General features: G+C 39.2%; 1 long non-coding RNA gene, 1 pseudogene and 1 gene segment (V, D, J or C); all 3 read right to left on the reverse strand.

Moving 5' to 3' along the window:
- Window positions 1-14,111, reverse strand: part of LOC108412015 — a 380,788-nt pseudogene that overhangs the window by 92,401 nt on the left and 274,276 nt on the right.
- Window positions 1-14,111, reverse strand: part of LOC108412222 — a 134,772-nt gene that overhangs the window by 10,066 nt on the left and 110,595 nt on the right.
- On the reverse strand, window positions 3,954-8,000 carry LOC108412225. Its single transcript, XR_001856628.2, has 3 exons — window positions 7,958-8,000; window positions 4,319-4,405; window positions 3,954-4,188 (listed from the first exon to the last, which is right to left on the reverse strand). It is a non-coding gene; the product is annotated as an uncharacterized LOC108412225 (long non-coding RNA).

A 14,111-nucleotide genomic window follows, 5' to 3' on the forward strand; every position in this document is an offset into this window, starting at 1 on the left:
GAGGCTTTATTTGTACAGCAGAGATGAACAGACCAACATGTGTTCCTTCAAATAAAGTGCTGCCCACTTTTCCTCCTGACTCTCTGATTTTCTTCTTTATCCTGTTTCATCGTCACTCTGCGTCTGTAAAACAGCTCGTCACTAAACCAACGTTCACTCGATTGTTCTAATTCTACTTTTGAATGTAAGGTAATTAGTTTAAACAATGAAATAATAAATCATATTTATTAAACATATTAATCATATTGTACTATTAATACTGCTACTAATACTAATAATAATGATAATAATGTTGATCTTTTATTAGTGGTGGGTGTGGTTTGTGATCACAGACACATTGGTCATAAACACTGACTAAGATCCACTTAAATACAGTGGGTTGCAAAAGTATTCATACCCCTTGAACTTTTCCATATTTTGTCACATTACAACCACAAACATAAATATATTTCACTGGAATTTAATGTGAAAGACCAACACAAAGTGGTATACAATTGTGAAGTGGAAAGAAAATTATACATGAATCAAAACATTTTTTACAAATAAAAAACTAATAAGTGCGACGTGCAAAAGTATTCAGCCCCCTTTTCCCTGAGTGCAACCAATTGCATTCAGAAGTTGCCTGATGACTGCTAATGACTCAAAAGGGTCCACCTGTGTGTAATCTAATCTCAGTACAAATACAGCTGCTCCGTGACGGCCTCAGATGTTGGTTAAGAGAATATTGGGGAGCAAACAGCATCATGAAGTCCAAAGAACACACCAGACAGGTTAGGAATATGGTTTTGGAGAAGTTTAAAGCAGGCTTAGGTTATAAAAAGATTTCCCAAGCTTTGAACATCTCACGGAGCACTGTTCAATCCATCATCCGGAAATGGAAAGAGTATGGCACCACAGTAAACCTGCCAAGACAAGGCCGTCCACCTAAACTTACAGGCCGAACAAGGAGATCACTGATCAGAGAGGCAGCCAAGAGGCCCATGGTGACTCTGGATGAAATGCAGAGAGCCACAGCTCAGGTGGGGGAAACTGTCCACAGGACAACAATTAGTCGTGCACTACACAAATGTGGTCTTTATGGAAGAGTGGCAAGGAGAAAGCCATTGTTAAAAGAAAACCATAAGAAGTCCCGTTTGCAGTTTGCCAGAAGCCATGTTGAGGACACAGCAAACATGTGGAAGAAGGTGCTTTGGTCAGACGAGACCAAAATAGAACTTTTTGGCCACAATGCAAAACGCTATGCGTGGCGGAGAAATAACACTGCACATCACTCTGAAAACACCATCCCCACTGTCAAATATGGTGGTGGCAGCATCATGCTCTGGGGGTGCTTCTCTTCAGCAGGGACCGGGAAGTTGGTCAAAGTTGATGGGAAGATGGATGGAGCCAAATACAGGGCAATCTTGGAAGAAAACCTGTTGGAGTCAGCAAATGATTTGAGACTGGGGCGGAGGTTCACCTTCCAGCAGGACAACGACCCTAAACATAAAGCCAGAGCTACAATGGAGTGGTTTAAAAAAAAGAATATTCATGTGTTAGAATGGCCCAGTCAGAGTCCAGACCTAAACCCAATTGAGAATTTGTGGCAAGATCTCAAAACTGCTGTTCACAAACGCTCTCCATCCAATCTGACTGAGCTTGAGCTGTTTTGCAAGGAGGAATGGGCAAGAATTTCAGTCACTAGATGTGCAAAGCTGGTGGAGACATACCCTAAAAGACTTGCAGCTGTAATTGCAGCAAAAGGTGGCTCCACAAAGTATTGACTCAGGGGGGCTGAATACTTTTGCACGTCGCACTTATTAGTTTTTTATTTGTAAAAAATGTTTTGATTCATGTATAATTTTCTTTCCACTTCACAATTGTATACCACTTTGTGTTGGTCTTTCACATTAAATTCCAGTGAAATATATTTATGTTTGTGGTTGTAATGTGACAAAATATGGAAAAGTTCAAGGGGTATGAATACTTTTGCAACCCACTGTACCTGCATATGTTCTGATTTTAGGCTGAAAGTTTATGTAAACATTAGATAAAACTTTTCTAACCCACTTCTACTCAGAGTAAATTCAGTTTCTACAAAGGACTCATTTTACTGGATAAAACTTGTTAGGGGGATGAAAGTGGTCTTAAAGCCGTCAGTGAGCAGAAACTCATATTATATGATACATATTTGGGGGAACTGAGTAAATAAAGAGCGTCTTCACTGTAATTCACTACATTCTGTCCACTGGACTGCAGTCTGTCCCTCATTGGTCAGGGAGCGGAACAGACTGTAGAATGTTGTTGGAAGTTGCTCTCTGATGTCATGAAGGAGTAAAGGCTGCAGGGTGTGAGGTCATAAAGGTGAGGGTACAGAAGATTCCGTCACACTGACGTTTCACAGCATTCCGTGACGCCGTGAAGAGGACAGCTGCTGTAATGAGCTGCTTCAGGTTCTGGTGCTGCCGAGTCCGTGAGGACGACGCAGACACACAGCGCGAGAGAAAGGAGGAGCAGAGTGAGAAGAGACAGAGAGGAAAGAAGGGGAGGAGTGGAAAATGGAAAATTCAGTGGAAGAAAGAGAGAAAGAACAACTTGAACAAAGAAGAAATAGAAGAAAGCCAAACAAACCAGCAGCCGGCAAAGGTGGAGGGTGAGGCCGATGTGCTGGACCTGCCTGTAGGCCTCGTGTCCGGCAGCCTTGACAATGTTTCAGCTGAGACGCTGGAGAACCCGGCACCTCCACTGCAGGAGAACCTCACTGGTGAGATGGAGGAAACCATAGAACATCTGATGAAAACGCTGCTGGATGAGGTCGAGACAAACGTGGAGCAGCGTCTGAGTGAGTTAATGAGATAATATTCATAACAGTCACTGAATTAAAGCAGAAAGCACCAAATACTCATAGTAGATACAGAACAATTAATAGTGGTGACTAAATATTCATAGTAAATATTGAGAAATTCATAGTGGATGTGGAATAATTCTCCATGGATAGTGAATAATTACATTTAGTCACTAAAAATTCATTTATGATGTTAAATAATTCAAAGTGGATACTGAATAATTCAAATTAGTTTCTAAAAATCACAGAAGATACTGAATGATTGTCGATACCAAATAATTCACATTAATAATTAAGAATTCATAGTTGATACTGAGCAATCTTTCATAGTACAAACTGATTTAATTCAAACTAGTGAGGAAGGAACATCTTGAGAAACATCTGGGTGAGTAAAGAAAATGAACAGACAGCATGAAGATAATAAGCACTTAGTGAATATAAAGCAGGAATTCAGATTAATATGAGCTCAAATCTGATTCAAGATCATCGAGAGAGCTCCAATGATGATGATGATAAAGCCATCAGAGAGCTCCTGAAGGTCCTGCTGGAGGAAGACTTATTAGAAAGCGTCCAGCATCTGGGTGAGTAAAGGAAATAAAAATTGAGAATGAAAAAATAATGAACTGAAAAAACTGACTGTATTTTTATGAAATCAGACAATGAGGCAGTAATGGTGAAGGTGGCTGAGGAAGCAGAGGCAGAAGCCACCACTGAACCCATGGACATATACCTGGATGACACTCAGGAGGAACCTCTGGAGAAACATCTGGGTGAGTAAAGAAATGAACAGAAACATAAAGATAATAACACATTTAGTGAATATAACGCAGGAATTCATATGTAGTACAATGTTAGAATTAAAGGTACTTTTCGGTGCAGGGACATTTTTCGTTAATCAAGGTACAAACAGTGTTAATGTGCCCTAAAAGGTACAGCAGTGGTTTTAAAGTCTGATTGTGAATCTTATGTAAGTTTCTCCCAGTGGAAAAGTGCATTTACACACCATTTCATAACCTAATGCTTTAAAACAGAGCAGTAGAGTAAAAGCCTGGAGGCGAGGCAGGGGGTGTGGAGTCAGTACAGCTTAGAACAGATCATTTCAGTGGATTATAGTTCTGTTATGTTCCCTGACTAAAGGGACTGAGATGGACCTTGGAGGGTCCCACCCCAGACACAAGAGGGGCACTGACCCAGTCACAGTTTCATGCCTTTATTTCTGAGAGTGTATAAAGATTAATATGAGCTCTAATCTGTCTGACTTCATTCAAGATCATCTTGTGAGCTCCAATAATGATGAAGATAAAGCCATCAATGAGCTCCTGGACATCCAGCTGCAGGAAGAGGTTTCAGCAAGTGTCCAGCCTCTGGGTGAGTAAAGGAAATAAATAATAATAATGAAAACTGAATGAGCTGGAAAACTGACTGTATTTTCATAAAAGCAGAAAATGAGGTGAAGCCGAGATAGAAGCCACCAAGGAGCTCATGAGCACCCACCTGGAACACACTAAGGACTCAGAAGCCACCAATGAACCCATGGACATAAACCTGGATGATATTGAGGAGACACCTCTGGAGAAACATCTGGGTGAGTAAAGAATTTGAATGAAAAATTCAAACGCATTACTAAAATATTACAGTAGATACTGAATAATTCATAGTAGATACTGAATAATTCATAGTAGATACTGAATAATTCAAGCCACTCACTAAAATATCATAGTAGATACTGAATAATTCATAGTAGATACTGAATAATTCAAGCCACTCACTAAAATATTATAGTAGATACTGAATAATTCATAGTAGATACTGAATAATTCATAGTAGATACTGAATAATTCAAGCCACTCACTAAAATATCATAGTAGATACTGAATAATTCATAGTAGATACTGAATAATTCAAGCCACTCACTAAAATATTATAGTAGATACTGAATAATTCATAGTAGATACTGAATAATTCAAGCCACTCATTAAAATATCATAGTAGATACTGAATAATTCATAGTAGATACTGAATAATTCAAGCCACTCACTAAAATATCATAGTAGATACTGAATAATTCATAGTAGATACTGAATAATTCAAGCCACTCACTGAAATATCATAGTAGATACTGAATAATTCATAGTAGATACTGAATAATTCAAGCCACTCACTGAAATATCATAGTAGATACTGAATGATTAATAGATACTGAATATTTCAAAGTAGTCACTAAAATATCATAGTAGATATTGAATAATTAATAGTAGATCCTGAATAATTCAAGTAGTCACTAAAAATCATAAAAGACACTGAATAATTGAAAATAGTCACTGAACATCATAGTAGATACTAAATAATTCATAGCAGATACTGAATAATATAAATTAATCACAAATGATTAATGAAAAACACTCAATAATTCATAGTGGATCGTGAATAATTCATTGGAGATATGCAATAATTCAAATTAGTGACTATAAATCCATAGTACATACTGAATAAATCATTGTGGATACTGAATACTTTATAGCAGGTACTGAATAATTAATGATGAATACTAAACAAATCATAGTGGATACTGAATACTTTATAGCAGGTACTAGATAATTCATAGTAGAATAATTCTGAACAAACACTGAATAAAAGAACAAACAGCATGATGATAATAACATATTTAATTAAAATAAAAGCAGAAATGCAGATTAATATGAGCTCTAATCTGTCTGACTTCACCCAAGATCATCTAGTGAGCGCCAATAATGATGAAGATAAAGCTATCAGTGAGCTACTGAACAACCAGCTGGAGGAAGAGGTTTCAGCAAGTGTCCAGCCTCTGGGTGAGTAAAGGAAATAAATAATAATGAAAACTGAATAAGCTGGAAAACTGACTGTATTTTCATGAAAGCAGAAAATGAGATGATGATGATGATGGTGATTGATGCAGCAGAGGCAGAAGCAACCAATGAAACCATGGACATAAGCAAGGATGACAATGAGGAAAAACCTCTGGAGAAACATCTGGGCAAGTAAAGAAATGAACAGACAGCATGAAGATAATAGCACTAAAAACTAAAATCCATCTGAATTAATTTAAGACAATCTAGTGAGAATAACTGAGGATGAAGCTGAAGTCGGTGAGCTCCTGGAGATCCAGCTGGAGGAAGCTGCTATGCGGCTACTATTTCTGAGCTCCAGGACAGACTATTGGAGAAAAGCTTGATTACTAATTAGTCTAATTGTGTTCTCTAGACGAAATGGATATGAAGAAGAATGAACCTCCTGAGGTAGATCCTGAGAGCACAAAGAGAAACATCAGGAGAGGAACGAGAGGAAAAGGAAGCAGGATCGGCTATGAAAGAGACAACGATCCACGAGACGGTGCCAAGAATGAGATCAGAGTTTCTGCTCACAGAACAGGAGCAGAGGGGCTCAGGGGTCAATGCAGAAATGTTCAAGAACAGAGAAAGACCCCACCAGAGACCCCGAGACCCAAAGCTCATCCTTATCATCAGTAGAGGATGATGGAGAGACACGAGGAGAAGAGAGAACATCCTCAGTGGAAAAAAGAACAGGGACATGTACAGCTTTTAGTCCTAGTCATGGTCCCAAACCGATGTATCTTAGTCCTAATCCTGGTCTCTAAACTAAAAATGTGTTTTTATACAGAGAAACCAACAAGACTTTTCTGAGAGACATTCTTCTGGACAGAGGGACGTCAGAAAGAACTGGGGTGATGAACGCAGGCAGGTGTTCCACCCCAGATGAACACAGGAAGAGACGGAGAGAAGACCTGACTGAAATGACAGCCGAGTATCGGCACAGAGAGGAGGAGCAAAGAGGCTCAGGGGTCAATGCAGAAATGATGAAGAAGAGAGAAAGACCTCACCAGAGACCGCCAGACCCAAAACTCATCCTCATCAGCAGAGGAAGACAGAGGAACATGGAGAGCCAAGAGAACATCCTCACTGGAAAAGAGGACAGGTACAGAGTCATGGTGTCTATTTTATGGATCTATTAGCCTCAGTGATGGTCCCTAAATTGCAGACCTTTTAGTCCTAGTCAGAGTCCCTAATGAGTGGTTCTCTTAGCCTCAGTGATGTTCCCTAAACTGCAGCTCTTTTAGTCCTAGTCAGGGTCTCTCATGAGTGGATCTTTTAGTCCTAGTCAGGGTCTCTAATGAGTGAATCTTTTAGTCCTAGTCAGGGTCTCTAATGAGTGAATCTTTTAGTCCTAGTCAGAGTCACTGATGAGTAGAGCTTTTAGTCCAAGTCAGGGTCGCTAATGAGTGGATCTTTTAGTCCTAGTCATGGTCCCTAAACTATTAAACCTGTTTTATATAGAGAACCCAACACATCTTCATTCCAAGAAGTTCTCAGAAGGACAACACGAGAAACAGGAATGATAGCAGGAAGGTGTTCTGTCCCAGTCAAGATCAGGAACAGACGGATAGAAGATCTACTGCAGTGACCGACTCCTCCACAGCATTGAGGAACGGAGAGACAGACAGAAGAGCCAGAGAAGATCCTCGAGTGGAGTCCACTCCTCCACGGACAGAGAGAAACGGAGGAAGAGAGAGACGTGGAGGAGAACCAAGAGTGAGGAGACCACCGTGGTGGCAGCATGACAATCGATAGAGAGAAACTGAGAGAGACAGACAGACCCAGAGAGACAGACAGAACCTGAGAGACAGACAGAACCTGAGAGAGACACACCACACAACCTGAGAGAGAGAGAGAGAAAGAGAGAGAAAACCTGAGAGAGACTGGAAATGAACAACCAGAGAAACACAGACAGTGGAAGAAGAAACACCAAAACATGGACACGCTGCAGAAATGCTGACATGCCACAGAAACACAGACACAACACAGAAACATAGACACGCCGCAGAAACGCAGACACAACACAGAAACACAGACACGCCACAGAAACACAGACATGCCGCAGAAATGCAGACACATCACAAAAACGCAGACACGTCGCAAAAACGCAGACACGTCGCAAAAACGCAGACCAGATCAGGAAATAAACCCCTAAAATCACAAAGCATTTCCAGTCTAATGAACAGAAGAACAAACTCCATCTAAAGTCCTGATTTCCACAGAGTGTGTTATTGTGTGTGTCCATCCTCCCCTCAGCACCCACCTGCAGTAGAGTCCAGCTGCAGCAGTGCAGTCTCTGTGCAGCTGGACTGAGGGAGGTTTTTGTACACCTACTAAACACTGTGGGAACACACCACCACTGTGTAAACTCATACAGTAATAATCTCCTGCATCTTCAGTCTGGACGTTACTGATGGTCAGAGTAAAGTTAGATCCAGATCCACTGCCACTGAAACGAGTTGGAACACCTGACTGTCTTCTGTTAGTCCTGTAGATCAGGAGTTTTGGAGCTTCTCCAGGTTTCTGCTGATAGCAGGATACATGAGGGCAATGAGGAAAACAATTATCAAAACCTGCAGTGCTGGTTCTACAGTTGATGGTAACTGAGTCTCCTGGAGAAACAGTTTTCACTGCAGGAGTCTGAGTCACAGTCACCTGACCACTGGATCCTGAGAGAAGTTAAAGAAAAGAAAATGTCAATAAATTAACAGCCAAATTAATAAATTAAAATTAAACTAAAATAAATTAAAGCACAATAAAAATGTAATAAAATGCACATACAAAATACAAAACAAAATCACAGAAGGTAATTTACACAAATGAGTGAGTGACCTTGAGTCCAGAGGGTGAGCGTCCAGATGAAGATGGAGACCAAAGTCATGGTTGCTGTGGGTGAAGTTTGTGGGGCAGCAGCTCTCAGTCATGAAGTGTTAAACTCACAGGACTATAAACACTAGCAGAGCACTGAAGCATGGGCTGATCATGCAAAGTGGAGCCTTTATGGAAATGAAGATTAACTCCTCTCATAACTGAAGATAAAAATAAAAAGAATGGAAATAAAAGACAGTTTTAGTTTAGTTTTAGATGAGAATTTTAAATAAAAATAGTAATATATATATATATATATATATATATATATATATATATATATATATATATATATATATATATATATATATATACATTATAATGGAGTCTACTTTCTGTATTGAGGTATGAAACTGATTATTTTGTTTATATATGTTTTACATGGTAAACATTATGTCCCCATAATGTACACTGTAGTCTACCAGTTTTAGCAAAAGGTTTTCAATTCAAGTCCCCACACTATCCTAAAAGTGAAGGCTTTACACAAAATCCTCACAAGACGTCTACTTTAAAATATCATAATTTTAAACTAGAAATATTTTTTTGGTTGGTGTGTTTAGCCCAAAAATGTTTTCTACAACTGGCCAGTGTTCAGCTTAGTTGTAGTGTGTCAACATTGCTTTTACTTTTGGGACTATTGGTAAATGGAGTCAGATGGTGCCATCGGTCACCATCACACCCAACATTGACAGCATGAGTCTACTTTCTGTAAAGCTCCAGCCTGCACCGCCTGCTGCCAGCAGAGGGTGAGGGCAACAAGGCGCCCAGCCTGCACCGCGTGCTGCCAGCAGAGGGCGATGGCAACAAGGCACCCAGCGTGCACCACCTGCTGCCCTTGGGTCTGCCTCCCCGCTGCCCCATAACCGTAAAAAGGTATGAAGTTGTAGACTACATAAGATGTTGATATAACTACTAGACTACTTCAGTATTCAGTATAATTGACTACTAATAAATTTCTTATGACCTTAGTCATTGTGTCTCTTCATGTTTTTTATTCGGATAGATCCTCCCTAATCACAATATTAAAGATGAAACGCTGTAGTTCTGCTAAACCAAATGTTTTATTTTATCAAGAAATGAACAAACATGTTTCCAGTGAATTACACATCAAAGAAATGTTTACATGCTTTTTCTTACTAGTATAAAGGAAATAACACAATAAACAGTGAAAGACTGTAGATATTAATACTAAAACACTTTATTGTGATGATGATGAAGATCAGAGCATTAAGCAGAGCCATGTTTGAGCTCACTGAAGATCAAGAGCAGCTCTAGCAACTCCAACACACGCGTGGACGCTCACTGCCCAGTGCATTGCTCTCTCCTCAGGGTTTGGCTGACAGGAGGCTGGGAGTCCTTGGTGGCCTCACAGGTCACTGTCTTCTTTAGCTACTGGTCCTCCTGGAGGGTCAGCGTGCTGCTCCAGCTGTAGAGGCCGTCATCCTTCTGCAGAAGCCCAGGGCTCTGGCTAACCCCCGAGCTCCAGCTGCTCCTGCCCACCTTCCAGCTCAGCCTCCAGTCTGAGGGGAAGCCCTTGTTGGCCAAACACACAAGTGTGGCCTTCCCCTGCTGCAGCTCCATGCTGGAGGGGGGCAGGACTGTGAGGGTGGGCGCGGCCACACCTAGGACACACACACAGTTTCATTTCCCTTATTTCTAACAGAGCACAACTGAGTTCAGTGATGCATTAAAAACCAAACTCTAATTACAACCTTAAACTCAACCGTTTCACACACAAACTCATATTTCCATTCACATTCATAGCTGCACTTCATTTCCATTTTCATTAGAAAATATTACTGAATTTCACTCAGTAAAACTCGGACATTCTGCACATCCTGTGATGGGAAATTTGAAATAAAACATGATTTTATTTCCTCCAAAACAATAAATAGTCACTAAATAAGTTGAGTTTCAGTCTCCATGTACTATGGCTTCAAACTTTAGTTTGGCCCCCTCAACCAAAAGTCCACCACAGTGATACAAACTTGTTTACTGGCTGTACATAAACCTCCTGCTCTAAACACACCACTCTCTTCAGCCTCTACACGCACTATTTCTGACCTTTAATACAATATTGGGGCAGTCATGGGCTGGAGGTTAGGGATCCAGCCTTGTGACCGGAAGTTCGCCGGTTCGATCCCCAGAACCGACAGCACGTGACTGAGGTGTCCTTGAGCAAGACACCGAACCCCCAACTGCTCCCTGGGCGCTGCGGATTGTGCTGCCCACTGCTCCGGCCCGGGTGCTCACTGCCACCTAGTATGTGTGTGTGCTCACTAGTGTGTATGTGGTGTTTCACTTCACAGATGGAAAAGTAATTAGAAATATATATTTTTCTCCATAAATATGATCTTTAGCTCGACTATGAATTTAATCAATATTTAGTGTAACAAAGTTTTTTGTCCCCTTACAGTTCACATTTTACTTAAAATAATTCACTTTTTCATTTAAAAGTCTTTTACAAGCTGCATTTTTTTCTGTATATCTGCAAAAACTAAACATTCAACATATTTTATTTATTCTTATTTAGAACTTTTGTTCTGGTCAAACTGACCCTTTAATTTAAATCACACTGAATGAGCCGTAACTTCAGCGGAAAAGATTTTAAGCTCCAAAAATCATTAATGACAAAAAGTTTTCCTGTGTTTTTACACTTTAAACCTGCAACACGACAGGAGGGTTAAGAAAAAAAAATATTTAGAGAAATAATACTGCTCAAAAGTTTGGAATCACTTGTCATAATAATAACTGTTATTCTGTAATAACTCATGCAGTGTAGTTTGAAATGCTGTTAACAAAACACCAAAACTTAAACCAATACTTTATTCACAGTTTACGGCAATTAGGGAACAACAGTGTTAGAATGTAACAAAAATGTTCATAAATAATAAGCCATAATTTTCTGTTTATTAGAATTTGTGATCATAAAAATCTTAGTTTTCATATATGAGGTATTGTGGGTATCGGTTTCTTTATGAGTTCATTCTCAAACCTGTACAGATTAATTAATTATTAATGATCAAGAATCACTGAAACTTCCAATTATCATCCAAAACATCTTCATTTTTACAGCTTCATACAAACTGATTCAAATTAGTTCCATTGTAAAATTATTTTATACACACATCTGCAAAGAAACTGGCTTCATGAGATGAACTAAGTGACCCCAAAATTTTGAGTGTTGGTGTATTCAGTCAGTATTTTGAGAAAGTAAATCATTTTGAGATAATAAATCAATATTTTGAGAAAATACATCATCTAGAGATAGTAAGTGCATATTTTGAGATGTAAAATAGTTTTTAATCATTAAGTAAAATTTTTGAGAATGATAATCATTATTTTTTTATGCACTGAATAGTTTATCTGCCATGACAAATTAAGTGTCTGATATGAATTGTTAAGTATATATTATGAATTATTGAGTACTTACTCTGAAATATTCAGCATCTAATATGAATTATTGAGTGACTCTAAACCTTATTTATAATTATTTTATTAACTGGTAAAAAAAAAAAAAAGTAACTGGTTCAGTAGTGTCTGTTTCAGTAGTGACTGTTTCAATAGTGTGTGTTTCGGTAGTGTCTGTTTTTGTAGTGTGTGTTTCAGTAGTGTGTATTTCAATAGTGACTGTTTTGGTAGTGTGTGTTTCAGTAGTGTGTGTGTTTCAGTATTGACTGTTTCGGTAGTGTGTGTTTCAGTTTTGACTGGTACAGTAGTGTGTGCTTTAGTATTGACTGTTTCAGTACTGACTGTTTCAGTAGTGTGTTTCAATACTGTTTCAGTAGTGTCTGTTTCAGTAGTGTCTGTTTCAGTACTGGCTGTTTCAGTACTGGCTGTTTCAGTAGTGACTGTTTCAGTAGTGTTTGTTTCTGTAGTGCCTGTTTCAGTAATGATTGTTTTGGTAGTGACTGTTTCAGTAGTGACTGTTTCAGCAGTGTCTGATTCTGTAGTGTCTGTTTCTGTAGTGTCTGTTTCAGTAATGACTGGTTCAGTAGTGATCGGTTCGGTAGTGACAGTTTCAGTAGTAGCTTTTTCGGTAGTTACTGTTTCAGTAGTGTCTGTTTCGATAGTGTCTGTTTCGGTAGTGTCTGTTTCGGTAGTGACTGGTTCAGTAGTGACTGGTTCAGTAGTAGCTGTTTTGGTAGGGTCTGTTTCGGTAGCGTCTGTTTTGGTAGTGTCTTCAGTACTTACAGTTTCGGTAGTGTCTGTTTCAGTATTAGCTGTTTCAGTATTAGCACTATTATTTTGGTAGTGTCTGTTTCATTAGTGTCTTCAGTACTTACTGTTTCAATTGTGTCTGTTTCAGTAGTGACTGTTTTGGTAGTGTTTCGGTAGTGTCTGTTTCAGTATTGACTGGTTCAATAATGACTTTCAGTAGTGACTGTTTCGGAAATGTCTTGTTCAGTAGTTTCTGTTTCAGTAGTGTCTGTTTCAGTAATGACTGTTTCAGTATGTGTTTCAGTAGTCACTGGTTCAGTAGTGTCTGTTTTGGTAGCATCTGTTTCATTAGTGACTTTCAGCACTGACTGGTTCATTAGTTTCTGTTTCAGTAATGACAGTTTCAGCAGTGTCTTTTTTCTTAGTGACTGTTTTGGTAGTGTCTGTTTCAGTAGTGACCGTTTCAGTACTGACTGGTTGAGAAGTGTGTATCAGTATTAACTGTTTCAGTAGTGACAGTTTCAGTAGTGACTGTTTCTGTAGTGACAGTTTTCAGTAGTGAGTTTCAGTAGTGTCTTTATCCATAGTGACTGTTTCAGTAGTGTCTTTTTTGGTAGTGTCTGTTTCAGTAGTGACAGTTTCAGTAGTGTCTTTATCTGTAGTGACTGTTTCAGTAGTGTCTGTTTCAGTAGTGTCTGTTTCAGTAGTGTCTGTTTCAGTAGTGACAGTTTCAGTAGTGTCTTTATCTGTAGTGACTGTTTCAGTAGTGTCTGTTTCAGTAGTGTCTGTTTCAGTAGTGACAGTTTCAGTAGTGTCTTTATCTGTAGTGACTGTTTCAGAAGTATCTGTTTCGGTGGTGTCTGTTTCGGTAGTGTCTGTTTCAGTAGTGTCTGTTTCAGTATTAACTGTTTCGGTAGCATCTGTTTCAGTAGTGTCTGTTTCAGTAGTGACAGTTTCAGTAGTGTCTTTATCTGTAGTGAATGTTTCAGAAGTATCTGTTTCAGTAGTGTCTGTTTCGGTCGTGACTGTTTCAGTAGTGACAGTTTCAGTAGTGTCTTTATCTGTAGTGAATGTTTCAGAAGTATCTGTTTCAGTGGTGTCTGTTTCGGTAGTGACTGTTTCGGTAGTGTTTGTTTCAGTAGTGACTTTTTCAGTAGTGACTGTTTCAGTAGTGTCTGTTTCGGTAGTGTCTGTTTCAGTAGTGACTGTTGCGGTAGTGACTGTTTTGGTAGTGTTTGTTTCAGTAGTGACTTTTTCAGTAGTGACTGTTTCAGTAGTGTCTGTTTCAGTAGTGTCTGTTTCAGTAGTGACAGTTTCAGTAGTGTCTTTATCTGTAGTGACTGTTTCAGAAGTATCTGTTTCAGTAGTGTCTGTTTCAGTAGTGACTG

This window comes from Pygocentrus nattereri, chromosome 11, assembly GCF_015220715.1.
Source record: "Pygocentrus nattereri isolate fPygNat1 chromosome 11, fPygNat1.pri, whole genome shotgun sequence".
NCBI classification, from domain to species: domain Eukaryota; kingdom Metazoa; phylum Chordata; class Actinopteri; order Characiformes; family Serrasalmidae; genus Pygocentrus; species Pygocentrus nattereri.